Source organism: Lissotriton vulgaris, chromosome 3_1 (genome assembly GCF_964263255.1).
Source record: "Lissotriton vulgaris chromosome 3_1, aLisVul1.2, whole genome shotgun sequence".
In the NCBI taxonomy this organism is placed as follows: Eukaryota; Metazoa; Chordata; class Amphibia; order Caudata; family Salamandridae; genus Lissotriton; species Lissotriton vulgaris.
Window position 1 is genome coordinate 243,727,605 of NC_141689.1, and position 19,697 is coordinate 243,747,301.

The 19,697-nt window shown below is 48.2% G+C and overlaps 1 protein-coding gene across 2 annotated transcripts in view; it reads right to left on the reverse strand.

Annotated features, from left to right (window-relative positions):
• The window catches only part of SMAD2 (SMAD family member 2), a 228,915-nt gene that overhangs the window by 190,412 nt on the left and 18,806 nt on the right, over positions 1 to 19,697 (reverse strand). For both annotated transcript variants that reach the window (XM_086960358.1, XM_086960359.1), the window contains exons 2-3: positions 4,618 to 4,828; positions 2,981 to 3,061 (exon numbers count right to left, since the gene is read on the reverse strand). The gene's annotated coding sequence lies outside the window, so the exon portion shown is untranslated. The remainder of the gene's footprint in view (positions 1 to 2,980; positions 3,062 to 4,617; positions 4,829 to 19,697) is intronic.

The following is a 19,697-nucleotide window of genomic DNA, read 5'->3' on the forward strand; positions in this document are numbered from 1 at the left end:
CCAGCGCCGTTCTCGGCATAGAAGAAATTTGGAGATGTCTTATGTGTGACGGTATCCATGGTTGTTCCAGCACCACCCAACGTAAATCAGTTTCTGCATGATGTTTATCCAGAAAATGATTGGTTAGCTTTGTTGATCTCTTGTTACATCGGATAGTACTCTTATGTTCGGATCCAGACATAGCAAAACTTACAAGGACACCAAATCAGATAGATCAATTTATCACTATTGCAATTTGTATGTTTTAAGAGTAGCCATGGCTTCCCTGTTCCTATGTCAATTTGTGTAGTTTTCTCTGTTTGGGGGCACACCGAACACATCCCACATGGAAAGTGGCCCGTCACATGCGGTAAATTCCATAAAGCTGTTAGACCTTCTTTTATCATTTTTTCTTTTGGTCTGGAATGAACCAATTTGTCTCCAATATTAGAACTTCTTTTGTACGCAAACCTAGGAACAGGAAGTTTGTTGTTCCCTGTATTCAGTATCTTCCAGTGATGAGTGATGCTTTTTTTGATTTTATTAGAGTAGCTAGAGAAGGTGTTGACAAAAGTGATTCTGGAATTATTTTCTTTAGGTGATTTAATCTCCAACAACGCTTCTCTGTTAGCAGCTCTTTTGCGTGATTTTCGTATCATCGGCGCCGGATAGTTCTTCACCCTCAAGTCCTTGGCCAGGTTTCCGCATGTTCATTATACTTTTCCATTGTTGACCAATTACGCCTTATCCTGAGAAATTGCCCGAAGGGCAAGTTCTCACGGAGGGATTTAGGGTGGTAGGTCCGATACGGTAACAAGGAATTACAAGCCATAGGCATTTTGTATAGCTCCGTACTTAATCCGCCATCCTTCGGAAAAATGCGGACATCAAGAAAGACGACCCTGTCTTTGGAGAATTCCAGAGTGAATCATAAGTATTCATTCTTCTCATTCAGCCATGAATGGAAAGCCTTTGTCTCCTAGTTTCCCCTCCATACAACAAAGATATCATCTATATATCTTTTCCAGACACAAATGTGTCTGTAGAAGGGGTTACTTTCTTGCAATATTGTGGATTTTTTCTTAAGACCAATTGTATCGGGCATGCCCACATTTTTGCTTGACCAAGACTTCTTGGTCTCTTTTGACGTTGAGTCTCTGTACACGTGCATACCACAGGAAGAGACTGACGACTATACAACAAATGCTGGAAGATCGTCTCACAGATAATATAACACCAGTGCAATTCATCATGTCCTGTGCCCGCAAAGTGATGAAAGAAAACTTTTTCAAGTTCGAGGATACATTGTATTTACAGGTATACGGTACATCAATGGGCAGCGTTTGCACCCCCAGTTTGGCGAACCTGTATGTTCATCATTTTGAACAGTCACTGGTATTGCAAGAAATTAACCCCTTCAACCAAGGGATTTTTCCTTGGTCGTTATGTTAACTGGGAGAACTTAAAATGGGCAGTGATAAAGTCTCTTGGTTTGTAGATAATGACAAATTATATATATATATATATATCTTTGTAATATTCTGAAACATCAGAGACCCCAAGTGAGATTGTACTCCACTCTCTGAACAACTCACCTACTACTCCAATTCGGGGTAGACACAGCATTTCAGAACTTGGACACACAATGAGCATTTTTAAAGTATTGTCAACTTACAGTATTGGTGAGGTTTGACAATAAATCTTGTTCCAACAGAGCGGGCCTCCTTCCCTGAGCTGCCTGCCAGGTCGGGGTGAGGCACATTATCCTACTATTGAGGGTAAGTGTGATAACATCATTTTTGATAAAGATGGCTAATTGACAATATGAAAAACAGAAATAGGCCATTTGAATAGCCACTGATACAGAGTACTGATCAAATAGGATGAAACATGTCGACCCATTAACTGAGTAGTTTTATATCCATACTACTCTTTGCACTGCTTTTTAATCCTGCCAGTGAGAGCATCCCAATAAAGACCATTTTTGTATCTCCCTAGGCAGTTTTAATTCACCATTAGTTTATTTTACTTTCTGTTGCGCTACACCCTCACTACACCGTAATCTTCACATATGGGATTTTAGCATCCTAGCTCCTTGATTGAATATCTATGAAAACATCTCCGAGCTCCTTCCCCAAAGTGGGAGAGAGATAGAGATAGAGATAGAGATAGAGATAGAGATAGAGATAGAGATAGAGATAGAGATAGAGAGATAGAGAGATAGAGAGATAGAGAGATAGAGAGAGAGAGAGAGAGAGAGAGATATCCCATGATCCAAACTAGAAGATTGACAGATGGTTTAGAAGACAAAAAGCACCTCATAGGAGACTGGGTTCTTATGAGGGGAGAAAGTCCAGGAAAGCTTGTTCAACGGGGGAGGTAGGGGCAGGAAATCTGTGCAGGAATATAGGCACCGAAGAGGGAATGGAGTGGCTGGAGAACAGGCGCCAACGGAGAGGGAGTTCACACGAATGAAAGGAGGCAGGAATGAAAGTACCCCCACCCCCCGAGAGGGGGGAGACAACACTTAATACACAAGACCAGTCTCTAGCAGTTTTTCCCTCCTGGCTGTGCAGACAGTATCAGCTTTGAGGGCAGCGTGGTCCACCTCCACTAGCTGCTCACAGTGGAATCACAAGCCAAATGGTTTTTTAAAGATTTTTCCGACACTTTTGTACAAAGTTATAGGGTGTTCACAGAAGTCCCGATTTCACCTTTTTGTTTTTGTATCCTTCAGTGTGAGCTTATGAGCATCATCACTTGCAGTTGTGCAATCAGAGTAATTGGGAAAACAGCTGTATCCACTGTGAGGTTCCATGTTAAAATGTGGATTGAAAATGAGGAGCCTGCATTCGAGAACTGCATGTAAAGACTTCCTAGAAGATCTTCAGGGCTACTTTGCTCATCAGTGACTGGCCTCAACAAGAAGAGCACACTAAGCAGCTCAACACATTTGATATTGGACTTCAAGCATGAGACAGCAAGCTGTAACAAGCCTTACCTTGAGAAGAAATTCTGGTTCCTTGCAGTAGTAAATGAGACTTAGTGAGACTGGCTTCAATATAGCTACTTCTTTGGCAGCCTAGATAGAACACATTGTGTTATTTGTTTAACATACCATAAAATACTTGCTCTATTTGCACACAGATATTCAAATGGGGCTTTGGTTATAAAACGTTTGCCAGCTAAGTAGACAAGTCCTAAAAATGGCTATGTGAAATATCTCCTCACAAAAAAAATCATAGTAAATGAGGTACAACGAGCAACATAAAAATGTGGGCTCAACAACATTAGAAACTGCACTCGTATGAAGCATTAGCTTCTGGTGAACAGAACAGCCTGTATATCGGAAATTATCAAGGGCCCCCTGAACTATACTTGATTCAGTTCCTAGGACAGGGAATAACAATTGTAGAAAACAATTCCTAGGCAACTACAAGATCATTCATGTACCAATATAAGGAGAGTAAGTCAGAATGAACAGAAAAAAATATTTAAAAAAATTATTTAGTTTTATTCAGTTGTGTCTAAAATTGTCTCGCTAATATTAAAAAACAACAATAAATTCAAAGCATCCGTAAAAGTTAAAAAGACATAAGCAATATATTTCTACTTGGTCCAATATATAGAGTTATACATATAATTGCAAAAAAATGTTAAAAACAAAATCATACAAATATGGCATATATAAAATTATATCTTCTTGTAGTAATTACTACAAGAAGTTATAATTTTATATATGTATAACTATGTATAACTCTATATATTGGACCAAGTAGAAATATATTGCTTATGTCTTTTTAACTTTTACGGATGCTTTGAATTTATTGTTGTTTTTTAATATTAGCGAGACAATTGTAGACACAACTGAATAAAACTAAATAATTTTTTAATATATTTTTTCTGTTTATTTCTGACTTACTCTCCTTATATTGGTACATGAATGATCTTGTAGTTGCCTAGGAATTGTTTTCTACAATTGAACAGAACAGCCTGTACATTCTCTTCATAAACTGTCGTTGTTCATTGTAAGTTAACACGTGTTTTTCCACTTTAGACGCTATCGTCCTACAACGAAGGAATATCTCATTATTCAATGACACAAATCAAGAAAACATCCACATTTCTGGCACCATAGGTTGAAAAAGATGAAAAGTGACAAATGCCAAAATTATTTAATTGTACAACACTTACAGCATAAAACATATTGAGCAGACTATTTATGAGTTACCCAACTCAAAGATATTCACAACATCAAAAGGTCTTGCAAACATTAGATCAAAAACTTGCATGGATGTCTGCTGCCCATTTAACTAATTATGCGACAGGGTGGATCCATGTTTATCACTAAAAAAGTACTGGAGGAAAGGAAAGGGAGAAAAACAAAATCTACACTGGACCTTACAACTCCCCACTCCAGCCAAACCACCAAATCTCATCACTACACCTCCTAAGAGTAACAGTTTTACAGTAGAGCATGAGAGCTGTAGACATATATGACCAAGAAAATAAAGAAAGAGGAGAGCGCACAAGTTGCTAATTAGATCAGATATCTGGAAAGGTCTGGTTCAAAATTATTTTAGGAAGTAGTCTCTACTTGGCATACTACCACCCACGCTTTTCTCCTGCTCAACCTACCAGAAGGGCTGTAGTTGTTGAGATTGAGTTTAGACAGTAGCAGTCAGCAAAGAGGTGTAGTTTTCGCCACTCTGAGATGGAGAGAGTGATTCAGTGTGTTAACGTTGTCGGCCAGTGGTGATGCAGTTGTTCTTTTGGACAGAGTACACTGGCAGGAAGACAGCAGTGCCAGTGTACAAGTGTTTTACAGCCTGGGCCACATAGCCTACACCTACAGGGGAGAAAAAAAACTGTTACTTTGACTCAAATTTCGTTTACATTTATCTACTGGTCTTAACTTCTATTGCTTTATAGCTTTATTAATGAGCTAGGGCAGCATGAGATAATTACAAGAGGTAAGAAGGGCACAAAGACAATCACAATTTCAAAGACAGATACAAAAAAAGTTTAATGTAGCAATAGGCTCTTTAACCCTAACAGTTCCATTTGAGAAGAGGATAGTAGCCGGCTCTCCCATTTACTGTATATGCGGCTCTGCCTAGTCACGCACGATGCGATAATTATATGCAAACCAGCCATGTTTAGGCAGAATCAATAAGAATATTTACCACAGCTCTTAACAAGTCAACGATGTTAAAGGGGCGTGGTGACATCGTGCTGATTTTACAGCTTAATATTTACATTTAAATTAAGATGACTGGGGAACATTCGTGGAGATTTCATAATTTAATTTAGCATGGTGATGTACGATTTCATCATAGAACTATAAGATGCAGTTAGATCGTTTTGATACTTTATTTGAAGCAAGTCTCAGACAAAGGAGCATTATTTAGATAAAAAAAGGTTATCCTTCTAATTGAACATTTATTGATACCCTTAAGAAAACAACAAAATAGTACGGATCCCATTTAAATCTGGTCCACAAAGGTGGGTGCTTACACCAATGAAGTTCTGATCTCCCAGAAAGCAGATGTTACTAGCTAAGCAGCCTTTAAACACAATACATAACTTTGCAAAGTTCAGAAATTACACGCTACATAAGGAAACAAGGATTTACAATGCAATGGTCTCGGCATCATTAAAAGTAGAGCTATTGGCATTGCTCATGACATATCTTTTTTTTTCCTTAAATCATAAATAACACAACTCTGCACTCACAACTCTGCACTCACAACTCTGCACTCACAACTCTGCACTCACAACTCTGCACTCACAACTCTGCACTCACAACTCTGCACTCACAACTCTGCACTCACAACTCTGCACTCACAACTCTGCACTCACAACTCTGCACTCACAACTCTGCACTCACAACTCTGCACTCACAACTCTGCACTCACAACTCTGCACTCACAACTCTGCACTCACAACTCTGCACTCACAACTCTGCACTCACAACTCTGCACTCACAACTCTGCACTCACAACTCTGCACTCACAACTCTGCACTCACAACTCTGCACTCACCCTAACTTTTTGAGAGCTACGCCGCGCCAAGCAAAGCGTGTGTACGTAGCATTGTTTAAAAAAAAAAACACAGCGCGATCCTGTAATCAAAGTGCCTGGCCATAGTGTCTTCAATAAATTTAATTCTGGCGACCTTGTGTGTGTGTTTGTGTGCGAGGGGGGAAGCACTCGAGATCTCTAATGTAAGTCTAAAGGAAAGAGGAATCATTCAACTAATTGCTATTTTAATGAAACTCTTTGAGCTTTCTGCACCACTGTATCATGGTGCCCATTTAGATCTATCGCACACGCTCTTCGACCAGTCGTCCTTCCATGCACAAGTGTGACAATTTAAATCGCATCCCACCATAATGGCGATTTGCTGACATGCCATGAGCAGCTGCTTCTATCCCTTTTAGGTACGTGGACCTTTCGATGGATTACTTTCCTTGTGCCGGTATTGGACTGCACTGTGGCACCGCAGTAAAGCAGTTTACTATGTTTGTAGACTGTGTGCCGTTTGTGAGTGGATCGTATCCTACACAGCCCATCCCGTATTTCTGTTTTGCTTCACTTCATCTGCTGTAGAGCACACACATTTTGTATGTAAGAGCACTACGTTATAATTCATTTTAGAGCATTCTCCCTTCCGTAGTGTAAATGCCCTTCACGGCCGGATGCAGTATGTAGGTACTCTCATATATTTCTTGGCACCTACGATGTAAGACTGTGTTGGATCTAGGAGGACATATATAGCACAGCACCATGTTTTGTTTCACTCATTGCACTAGCACTGTGCTTTTATCCTTTTTGGCTTTCATGCACATGTTATTTTTCAGGGTTTTTTCGGTACGTTATTATTTCACACATCTGATTTAAGCTTTTCGATTTTCAGTGCCCATCACAGCTTTAGCATTCATGTTTAACTTCTTTTTATTCGTTCTGTCCACATTATTTTTACTTCCTTGAAGCATGGCATTGTATGAGCAAGTGCGTGCATGGGCGCTGGTGTGTGTCTGTGTGAATGCACGACAGCAGCTGCCCACAGCGAGCGCGTGCGCGCGCCAAATCGCCTCCAAGGCGATGCGCGCGGCCAGGAGTGTCTCCTGGGAAGCACACACGCTAACAATAAGTTCTCGGCGACAACGCGCTTCCGCGTGTTTAGCCGAGACCTAAAAACAGAAACACTCCCTCAAAAATCTGTACGAGTTCTACGATTAGCAACGCAGGCCTAACATGGGAAACCACTACGACCAAATATCTGGGCATCTGGTTTGGAATCAACCTTAAAAATGCAATAAAATATGATGAAAACAAAACAATTAACACTATTAAAACCGTTTAGGCCGCAAGCCTCCAAAATATATTAAGTACTGGGAAAGAGCGGAGACCATATAAAGGATGGCCTTTCCACTTACTAACATCTTTTTAAGACCGTTTCCCATATCCATATTTACTGTCGTCTTAAAATTAATGACATTCTCTCAAAAATGATCTGATTTTCTAAAAATGAAGAAGACTACTCCAAAAGCTAAGCCTTACCCCCCAAAAAAGGGTGACTAAAATGTTCAGGCTATAATCGATACTGAACAGCCTTCCTAACAATGTGCTCTATGGTTCATGAAGTGGAAGCAAAATCCTCTTATGGCTGGAAATTGGAAAAAAATGTGGTTTGCCCACTCACTCGAGACAATAAAAAGACTGTCAGAACATTCAAAAATTATACTGACAAGTCAGGTGTGAGGCTTAACGGTTCACTAACAAAATCCTTCACACTATCAAGGGGGACATGTCAAGGCTGTCCACTTTCTCAGTTACTATTCGTAATCGCAATGGACCCACTTGTACACCATCTCCAAGATAATCACTCCCATAGGGGCATACAGTTCAAAACGGGCCCCCTTTTAATAACACTCTACGTTTATGACATTATTCTCTATGTGAGGCAGCCAGACGAGAACCTAGAGCCCATACTTCCGGAGATCACATGGTACAGTGCCCTATCTGGCCTTCACATCAACTAGTCTAAATCAGAAGTCTTCCTCCCTAAACCCAGCCCATGGTAAATTGATACTTGTATAGCGCACTACTCACCCGCAAGGGTCTCAAGGCGCTTGTACGAATGGTGAACGTGGCACTGAATTTCAATTAAAATGGTGCGAGGACTCAGTTAAGTACCTAGGTATACACATTTACAAGGACCTGTCGCAAATTCTCCAACTGAATTATGGCCCAGCAATGGAGAAGCTGAGCAACAAGGTGGACCACTGGTTGAAACTGCCTCTCACTATGGCAGGCAGAATCGCTCTGATAAAGATGGTTGTTCTCCCACAGTTTCTCTATCTTTTTCAGAATATATCAATACCCCTACACAGGAGTTTCTTTACAACGCTCCGTTCTCATCTTATAAGACTGGTATTTGGAGGAGGTCAATCCAGGGTGTGTTGGGACACACGGACGCTGCTGTATGAACGGGGCAGATTTGGGATCCCGAATTTCTGCATCTATTACTTGGTAGCACAGTGTAGCTTCTTGAGAACTGGTTCCACTGATGCCAGGTTCCCTTATTTGCGGCCGGAGGCTTACCTTTATCACCCAACTCCCCTTTGGGCTTTATTGCTGATAAGCATGGCCCGAGATCCACAGGATCTGCAAACAGTATTGATAACCAGTTGGGCCTGAAGGCAGCTTGTCCGGGCAACCGGGGCGCAATATCTTTATTCTTCCGCACTCCCACTGGCTGGGAATCTCTGGATCCCCATCACGCAGGAGAAGACAGTGCAGCACACTTAAACAAAGTTTAGCATGGACACTTTGAGACCTTTTTCCTGGAGGGCACATATTTTCACGTTTAGAAGATGACCGGTTTAGTGAAGCCACATTCATGGATCAATTTATATTGTGTAGGCTGCAGAGGCTGCTTCTATCACTGGTTAGTAGCTACGCACTAGAACCACCAGATTTCCCAGCCTTGACACTGCTTATGAAAGATAGTAGTGGGAAACACCGGATGTCCAGACTGTACAGAGCAGCTATTGCCTTGCTACCAACTAAGGAAGAGGGGATAAGACGGGCATGGAAACAAGACCTGGGGCATCCTCTCACAGACAACCAGTGTAGATATTGTTGTTAACAAACACGTAAAGTTTCCTTTAATCATAAACATAAAATACTACATTACAAGTTCCTACGTCTGGCTTACTTCACCCCATGCTAAGGTACACCGAATTGACCCAGCACGCCCACACACTTGCCCAAGATGCAATGGCCAGATGGCAGACTTTGCATACGAATGGGCATGTAACAGGGTGTCCCAATTTTGGACAAGTGTGTTTAACAAACTATCTCGCATGACTGATATAAACATTACTCCCTCACCCCTGCAAGCATAACTAGGATACGTGCAAGACATCACCAAGTACTCCCGATGCTTTACTGCATTGGCGTTATTGCTGGCGAAACGCAAAGTTACATCGACGCAACAAGGCTGGATATTCAGTATGTTCTATTGTAACAACAATAGCGAACTTTATACACAGCTGCAACCCCCAGCATCCAGGCCACTTGATGTATGGAAACCCTTCTGTTCATACCATCTAGCACAATCATCAGTAGGCTCGTAGACAGAGAAATGCTATCAGGCGGGTACACCTCGGAAAGCTAAGCAGAGTTGCTAGCATTAGTGAATAGTATTTTTGCATTGCCAAAATGTTTTGTGTAATCATTATTGAAACACAACAAATGATGATGTATGGTGTGTTACCCACCTAAAATGTAATGGGCGTTCTGTATACTATTGTTTTATTGAGAAAATGATAAATACAGCTCTAAATTAAAAAAATGTATACTGACAAGTACTGTATCTGCTGTTCACTTCCTAGATAATAAACATAATAAAATGAAATAATCCTCATTAGGCTCCCCTCGGTACAACATTAGAATCAAAAGTAAATCCCCATTTTCAAAGAATAGGCTGATATAGGACAACACTTGTCAAACACCTAGGCTCAGAAAGCGGCCACGTCCCTTTTTCCTCAAGTGAGCGAAAATACAATCTAAATGAAATAGACATCTACAAATAACAAGCATTTACAATGCAACGGTCTTGTCTTTGCAAAAGTTAGAGCTATTGGCATTGAACATGACAAATGTTTTATTTGTGTGTTGGTTTTGAAAACAGATAAATAAATGGCATTGTCATTTACAATGCCAATAGCTTAATCTCTTGCAAATGCGAGACCTATCGCATTTGCACCCACACACAGAGCCACACACACACACACACACACACACCCAGCCACACACACACACACAGGTGGGAGGTGACGGTTACTTGCGGGTTCAGGGCTGGGAAGAGGTAAAGGGAGGTGAGGGCTCAGGGTTAGACAGGATGCGAGGGTGACCTGAGGGTTCAGGAGTGGGTAGAGGCAAGGTGTGGGTGACTTTAGGTTTGAGGGCTCAAGGGTGGGTAGAGGTAAAGGGAGCTGAGGGTGACATGTGTTCAGGGATGGCTAGAGGTAAGGGTGACTTGAGGGCTCATAAATGGGTAGAGGCAAAGGGAAGTGAGGATGACTTCAATGTACAAGGGTGGGTAGAGGTTAAAGCAGGTGAGGGTGACTTGATTGAATAGCAAGGTATTGTACGCCCTATCATTGTACAGTATGTGATTTCACTGTATGGTATGGGTTGTTTTTTTATGGTATGTTATGGAGTGGCCTATTATTGAATAGGATGGTATGATGTAGTATAAACTTTAATCGTACTGTATGGTATGGGCAGCTATTGTGTAGTGTGGTATGGTATTGTATGATTTATTATTGTATAATATAGTAGGTTATGGCCTGTTATTGTATAGTATGGTTTAGCGTGATAAGTCATGGCCTGTTATTGTATATTATGGTACGAGTATGATATGGTGTGTGATTGAGGCATGCAAACTATAACCCTGTAAGAGCACACATACACATGCATTTAGGCACGTTTCAATATCACCAGTTGATACAATTTAAAAATATGTAACTTACATTATCTTTCCCAAGTTAGGTAGGAGTGGGGCATTACACAGAATTCAAACAAAAGCACCCTTAATGAATGCTGCAACATGTAACTTTTAAAAAATTAAATACATTGTATTGTTATGCAGCTCAGAAGACTGAACGGTATAAGGCTTATTGGAAAGTGAAGTTTTGAATAATCTGGAAGGCAATTAAAGAGCATGAGAAGCTGTAGGCTTAAGACATAAAAACCCAAAAACGAAGTAGTATAAAAACCACAGCTAAATAACGAGACAGAACGGCAAAGAAGTGTGTAAAAAGACTAGATAAACAAACAATATACACTCTGTTAGACGGGACCTGGAGGGTCGGCCGAGGACAAGGGGAGAGGCCTCCGGGGAGAGCCGTCTCCTAGCGATCGTACAGACAAGTAACTTCCCCCCCACAGATGGACACCACACAAAGATACGGTTTAACGCTTTTTATATATAGTTCTTGAAGTAAGGTAAGACGGTACAGTGAGATCGGCATGGAGGTGGAATGATGATAGCTCACAATCCTCGAGCTCGGCGTTCCGGAAGGTCGGCCCGCGGCAGCGCCAGCAGGTCCCGAGGAGGTCGTGGATAGCAACGGGCCGCGGCAGCGCCAGCAGGTCCCGACGAGGACGTAGTTTGCAAAGGGCTGCGGCAGCGCCAGCAGGTCCCTACGAGGATGAAGGTTGCAGAAGGCCGCGGCAGCGCCAGCAGGCAGGGCGACAGTTCACAAGGCAGGGCTGCGGCAGCGCCAGCAGTCCGTCAAGGATGAGTTCTTCACGGTGTCTCTCGACTCCAGGATACAACTGCCTTCCTGCTCTGGAGCTGCCCCAGTTATAGGTCTGGCGTCCTTTGATGTCCGGACCCTCGCGCTTGGAGGTCGGGAGGTCCGGGATGAGGGAGTCCAGACACCCAGCAGGGGGGTGGAGCCAGCACCCGGGGAGGCTGGGGGCGATCGGCACCTGGCGGGGGAGAGCCATCGACACTCCTCTCTCCCATTGACCTGCCAAGTGGTCCGTTCACCTCCTGGGTGGATGGTGGTGCCGGGATGTCGGGGCCTGGCCAGGCCCAGGGTTGGGGTCGAGCTGAGGCCACGCGGCCTCGTGGTGCAGTGTCCAAGATGGCGACTGGGCCCGGGCAATGGTGCTGACGGTGGCCCGGGCCAGTGACACAGAGATGTTCGAGGGCAGGCGTCCCGTAGGGGACAGGTTGCAGGTTGCTTCTGTGGGTAGCACATGGAGAGCCGGTGTCCGGGCTCTGTCATGCGGGAAGGGAGCGAGCCCTTCCTGGGGCCTGACCAACATGCGTCCCCCCCAGCTGAAGGCGCGGAGAGTCACCCATCCTCTTGGGGACTCTCCTCGTCGAGGCGGAAAAAGCGTGACAGGCCATCCGCGTTGGCGTGGTCTTGGCCCGGGCGATGTTCCACAGTGAAGTCCATCCCCTGCAGGGAGATGGACCATCGCAACAGTTTGGGATTCTCCCCCCGCATCTGCATTAACCATTGCAGGGGGCGATGATCTGTTTGTACCCGAAAGTGGGTACCGAAGAGGTAGGAACGGAGCTTCTTGAGGGCCCACACTACTGCAAAGGCCTCCCGCTCGATGGTACTCCAGCGCTGTTCTCGGGCCAGCAGGCGTCGGCTGATGAAGGCCACTGGTTGGTCGACTCCCTCGGGGTTCAGTTGGGAGAGGACGGCCCCAATGCCATGGTCTGAGGCATCAGTCTGGACGATGAACTCACGGCTGTAGTCGGGGGCCTGGAGCACAGGGGTGGTGCACATGGCGGCCTTCAGCTTCTCGAAGGCCGCTTGACAGTCCGGGGTCCAGTTGACTATTTTTAAGTGTTTCTTGGATGTGAGTTCCGTGAGGGGCCCCACAATGCTGCCATAGTCCTTCACAAACAGCCGGTAATATCCGGTGAGCCCCAAGAAGGCTCGTACCTCGGTTTGGGTGACGGGGGGCTGCCAGGACTGTATGGCAGCGATCTTGAGCTGGAGAGGGGCCACCAGACCGCTCCCCACTTGGTGCCCGAGGTAGGTCACGGACCCCTGGCCAATTTGGCACTTGCTGGCCTTGATTGTGAGGCCGGCTCGTTGGAGGGCCTGCAGGACCTCATGGAGGTGGCGGAGGTGGTCTGCCCAGTGGCGGCTGTATACCGCGATATCGTCCAGGTAGGCGGCGCTGAATTCTTCGAGGCCCGCCAATACCTGGTTCACAAGTCGTTGAAAAGTGGCTGGAGCGTTTTTCATGCCGAATGGCATCACGGTGAACTGGTAGTGTCCATCCGGGGTGGAGAAGGCGGACCGTTCTTGGGCCCTAGGGGTGAGGCCGATCTGCCAGTAGCCCGCTGTCAGGTCGAAGATGCTCAGGTAGCGGGCAGCCCCCATGCGGTCAACCAGTTCATCTGCTCGGGGGATGGGATGAGCGTCGGTTCGGGTGACAGCGTTCAGACCCCGATAGTCGACGCAGAATCGGAGCTCGGGGGTGGTGCCCGGAGCAGCCGCTTTGGGGACCAGTACGACTGGGCTGGCCCAGGGGCTGTCTGAGGGCTCGATGACTCAAGAGTGTGAGCATTTTGGCGACTTCTTCTTGGATGCAGGCGCGCACCCGATCTGGTACTCGGTATGCCCGGTGTCGGATAGGGGGACTGTCCCCGGTGTCCACTTCGTGAAGGCACCAGAGGGTGACCCCGGGGGTGAGGGAAAACAGGCTTGCAAACTGCAGCAGGAGGGCCCGACAGTCTTGGCGCTGCTCCGGGGTCAGGGCATCGGAGAGTCGGACCCCGTCCACTGAACCATCTTTTTCACGGGTCCTCAGCAGGTCAGGGAGGGGCTCGGAGTCTTCTTCCGCCCCACTGTCTGTAGCCATCAGTAGGCTGAGCTCCGAGCGCACGAAGTGTGGTTTGAGTCTGTTGGCGTGGAGGACCCGGAGGGGGTTCCGGGGGGATTCCATGTCGATGAGATAGGTGACAGGGCCCTTGCGTTCGACCACCTTGAAGGGTCCTGTCCATTTATCTTGCAAGGCACAAGGCTCGGTGGGGGACATCACCCACACCTGCTGACCAGGTTCGAACTCGATGGAGGAGGCATGTTGATCGTACCATTTCTTCATGTCCTCCTGACTGGCCTCAAGGTTGGCTTTAGCGATCTCCCTGAATCGCCTGGTCTGATTGCGGAGGGTCAGGAGGTACTTATAGACGTCTGGAGGGATTTTCAGGGGGGCCATTTCCCATTCTTCTTTCACTAGGCTGAGGGGCCCTCGGACAGGGTGTCCGTACAGGAGCTCGAAGGGGCTGAAGCCGAGGGACTTCTGGGGGACTTCTCGGTAGGCGAAGAGGAGGCACGGGAGTAGCACGTCCCACTGGCGGCGTAGGGGTTCCTCTAGCCCCATGATCATCCCCTTGAGAGTGCGGTTGAACGGCTCGACCAGTCAGTTTCCTTGCGGGTGATAGGGGGTTGTGAATCGGTAGGTGACTCCGCACTGCTGCCAGAGGGATTTCATATATTTGGAAATAAAGTTTGTGCCCCTGTCGCTGACGACCTCCCTGGGGATGCCCACTCGAGAGAAGATACCCATCAAGGCTCGGCCTACCACTGGTGCTGTCACAGTTCGAAGGGGAACGGCCTCGGGATAGCGGGTGGCGTGGTCCACCAGGACCAGGATGAATCTGTGCCCTTGTGCGGTTCGGGGGTCCAGGGGCCCCACAATGTCTATTCCCACCCTTTTGAACGGGGTGGTGACGACGGGGAATGGTTGCAGGGGTGCCTTGAGTTATCGGCCGCTCTTTCCGCTGGCCTGGCAGGTGGGGCAGGCCCGGCAGTGGTTGGAGACGTCATTTCGCATCTTTGGCCAGTAAAAGTGGGTTACCAGGCGGTTGTAGGTTTTGTCTTGCCCCAGGTGCCCAGCCAGGGGGACATCATGTGCCAAGTTCAAAAGGAAGTCTCTGAAGCGGAGGGGCACCACCAGCACCCGACTGGCCCCCAATTCCGCTATTCTTTGCTTGCTGTACAATAGGTCATTGTCCCAATAGATCCAGTAGGCCCCTGCGGTGTCTCCCGCGCTCTGGGCGAGTGCTTGCTGCCGGAGTCCCTCGAGGGAGGGACAGGTCTTTTGCTCCTGCCGGAATTGTTCCAGGTCTGGAAGGTCTTGGGGCTGAGCGGGCCCTTCTTGGGTTTGTTCTGGGGGGTCAGTCTGGACGGTGTCTTCCTCTGGAGCGATCGGGGGAGGAGGTGCTGGCCATTCGGGTTCTTCGGGTCTGGGGATGGTGCGGGCGGCCATGGACCGGGTTGTTACGCACGCCCAGTCCGGGAGGCCCAACATCCCCAGGTGCTCTCTTCTTTCAACGGCCGCCCACGGGGAACTCTCGAGATCGTTCCCCAGGAGGCAGTCCACGGGGGCATCATCGCGGACAGTCACTTTTAGCATGCCGGACACTCCTCCCCATTCGAAGGGGACGCAGGCCATCCGACACAGGCTCTCAGAATTGTCGGCCGATCGGACGGGGCAAAGAACGTTTGGCAGGACTTGTTCTGGGGTCACCAGGTGACAGCGGACAGCCGTCACACTGGCCCCCGTGTCACGCAGGGCTTCGGCCTTGCGCCCATTTATGTTCACCCACTGGCTGTATTTTCTGGTGTTGGCGGGTAGGGGGACCCGCGGGATCAGGTCTCTTCCCCCTAGGCAAGCTAGGACCATGGCGGCAGGTTCCCACTCGGGCTGCTCCTGCTCGTACTCTTCATGTTCTTCGGAGATTTGCTCTTCTCCTAGGGCGGCGGCAGCGACCTGGCGGGCCCGGGAGTCTGGTTCTTTTGGCAGTTCGGGTCGCTGGCATAGTGGCCGATTCGCTGGCACCGGTGGCAAGTAACGTTGGCTCGGAACCCTGGGCGCATCGGGGGGTTTCCCCGACCGGCCGGGGGCGGGGTGGTGTTGGCGGGAGCGGCCGGGACGGCCTCTCTGCCCCGGCCCTGGCCTCCTCCTCCTCCTCCTCGGGGACGATGGTGACCTTGGTTGGTTCTGTTCTGCTCGTTTGGCCCACTCCGGGCCACTCGGGTGCTTTCCCATCGGTCAGCCTCAGCGGCGAGCTGCCGAGGTTCAGTCAATTTACTGTCGAGGAGGTGCTGCCTGAGCTCGACAAAGCAGTTGTTGGAGAGGTGCTCCCACACAATGAGGTTGAAGAGTTGCTCGTAAGTGGTTAAGTGGCTCCCCTTTATCCATCCCTCGAAGGCTCGGCTGAAATAGTTCACATATTCTACCCAAGTCGTACCCGGGATCCGTGTGCAGTCGCGGAACCTCTGGCGGTACATCTCGGGCGTGAGCCCATATCGAGTGAGGAGAGCGGCCTTCATGTGGTCATAGGACGTCATCTGATGGTCCGGGAGCCGTAGCAGGGCATCGCGGCCTTCATTGACGAACCTCCCCCATAGACCGGCTCCCCAGTCACTTCGATCGATCCGGTGGGAGGTCATGGCGATCTCGTAGGCCTTGAACCACTGTTGTATGTCGTCGTTCCGATAATATTCTCGGACGACATCTTTAGGGATGTGGACCTTTGGTTCGGTAGCGCCTGGGGTGCGTGGTTGCTCAGGCACCCCTAGTTCTTTTTTCTGTTTCTGCATTTCTATCTCTGCGAGCTTGCGCTCGTGTTCGTATGCCAGTCTTTTCTCTTCGAGTTCTCTTTGTCTTTGCTTTTCTTCTCGCTCTTCTCGGAGCCGTAAGTGTTCTAAGTTTATCTTTTGTTCTGCCAGTTTCAGTTCTCCGTCCAACTTGAGCCGTGCCAATTCTAATTCGTGGAGTCTGCTTTTTTCTCGTTCTTGGATCTCTTCCCGGGAGAGACCCGCTCTTCTTTCTTCGGTCGGAGTGGTGTTTGTCGCTGGTGCTTCGGCATTTTGGTCCCGGGGTCTGGCGGTACCTGTTTCTGCCCAAGATTCTAGGGCGTGTTTGAAGTCCTCTTTCGTGCTCAGACCGGTGGTAGCAATGCCTAGTTCTATGCAAAATTGTTTTAGCTCTCGATGGCTGTACTCTTCTAGTTTTTCCATCTGGAATTTCTCTGTGGATCCGCTCTCTTTGGTTGACATTGTGGTTTAGTCGTGGGGTGAGTTACTCTCTGTACGGTTACGCGTTGGTTCGGATCGCGCCGCTGGCCACCAATGTTAGACGGGACCTGGAGGGTCGGCCGAGGACAAGGGGAGAGGCCTCCGGGGAGAGCCGTCTCCTAGCGATCATACAGACAAGTAACTTCCCCCCCACAGATGGACACAACACAAAGATAAGGTTTAACGCTTTTTATATATAGTTCTTGAAGTAAGGTAAGACGGTACAGTGAGATCAGGATACGAGGATCCTCTCAATTCTAGTCTCTGGCAGGGAAAGGGGGTAGTGGGACAGTCTTGTTACCAATCTGGCATGGAGGTGGAATGATGATAGCTCACAATCCTCGAGCTCGGCGTTCTGGAAGGTCGGGCCGCGGCAGCGCCAGCAGGTCCCGAGGAGGTCGTGGATAGCAACGGGCCGCGGCAGCGCCAGCAGGTCCCGACGAAGATGGTGGTTGCAAGGGGCCGCGCCAGCAGGTCCCGACGAGGACGTAGGTTGCAAAGGGCTGCGGCAGCGCCAGCAGGTCCCTACGAGGATGAAGGTTGCAGAAGGCCGCGGCAGCGCCAGCAGGCAGGACGACAGTTCACAAGGCAGGGCTGCGGCAGCGCCAGCAGTCCGTCAAGGATGAGTTCTTCACGGTGTCTCTCGACTCCAGGATACAACTGCATTCCTGCTCTGGAGCTGCCCCAGTTATAGGTCTGGCGCCCTTTGATGTCCGGACCCTCGCGCTTGGAGGTCGGGAGGTCCGGGATGAGGGAGTCCAGACACCCAGCAGGGGGGGTGGAGCCAGCGCCCGGGGAGGCTGGGGGCGATCGGCACCTGGCGGGGGAGAGCCATCGACACTCCTCTCTCCCATTGACCTGCCAAGTGGTCCGTTCACCTCCTGGGTGGATGGTGGTGCCGGGATGTCGGGGCCTGGCCAGGCCCAGGGTTGGGGTCGAGCTGAGGCCACGCGGCCTCGTGGTGCAGTGTCCAAGATGGCGCCTGGGCCCGGGCAATGGTGCTGACGGTGGCCCGGGCCAGTGACACAGAGATGTTCGAGGGCAGGTGTCCCGTAGGGGACAGGTTACAGGTTGCTTCTGTGGGTAGCACATGGAGAGCCGGTGTCCGGGCTCCGTCATGCGGGGAGGGAGCGAGCCCTTCCTGGGGCCTGTCCAACACACTCCAAAAATAAGTATTCCAATGAGAGGGCAAGCAGCAGAACACTAATCAAGAAATGAATCAGCACTTGGTCCATGCTCCAGGGAAGAAAACAAAATCACAAACACAAAGTGAAGCCAGAATGCGCGAACGCGCAGTCTCAATCGCAACCTACTCGACAAAGAATGTCTACCCGGACTAGAGCCTCAGCCACCTATCATAGTCAAAGTGTGCCAAACCTATGTTATGTTTTACCCCGGACCCCTATGTCACATTTAGACACTGACGTCCGTCAAGATGCATGCATGCTCCCGGACCCACACAGAACAGACCAAGCCCATCATGACACCAAGATATATGCATGAAAGTCTTGGCCCCGAACTATATGTATATATCGGCCCCTGATCGCTCCGCCTACAACATACGCATGCTTACTCTTGTCCTGTCGTCTTCCTGCATAGAAAGCATGCATGCCTGATGTGGAAATTGGAATACCACCTCCCTCAGGGCCTCTTACATGCCAGCCACAGCAGTCATCTCCTTCCCAAGAAGCCTGAGGATAGCCACAGCCTTTGACAGATATTACGGATGAAGGGTCTACTTTCAAAGGACCAATCCATTTCCATCTTCCACCTACCAGATCAATAGACTGTCCCGAATGAAACCAGGCATGTAGCCCCAATGACTGGTCCACTCAACACGCCCATCTACCTTCCTGCTAGCCGCAGCCCAACCAGAACAGTCGTTTTTACCCACGAACTACTGCATAACTGACCCTGTGCTACAACTCAACCCTCCTCCCACATCCCATACCTGCATAGCAGTCACCCTCCTTAGTTCCACATCATTGAACTAGAATACATTTTTAGTGCGCAGGGTTTTGTAATGCAAGAACAATACCCTTCATGCCCGCCCGAAGACACGTACCCCACATACACACACAAAACAGCACTTAAATAAAAGCCTACACTTTTTAAACATACACCCCGAACAGAAACATACCAAAGAAAACATTGCACATACCCTCTCTCCAATGGAAACGGACAAAAACACAGACTACTTCTAAGTAAACAACTCATCGCCTTAAAAAGCAACACAAATACCGCAAAAACGTAGACAATGCACAAGAGCACAGGGAATCTACCGAAAATACTTCCCAAAAGAAAACCACCGCATAACCCCCTCATAAATGAACGAACACTGACTACTCAAGTACCATATACCCCCAAATCACAGTCTCCGCCAAAGTCTCCCATGCCCGTACAGAAGCCCATAACCCGTGTATATCCCCTAAAATATTACACTCTGCAATACTGCCTCGATTATCTCCCCCCCCTTCCACCCAAAGCAGACACAGCTGCAGTTCCTTAGCAGCCACGGGCTGCATCCACACTAACGACAACAGCAGGGCGTCCAACCCCCGCAGGCTCTGCAAGGTGA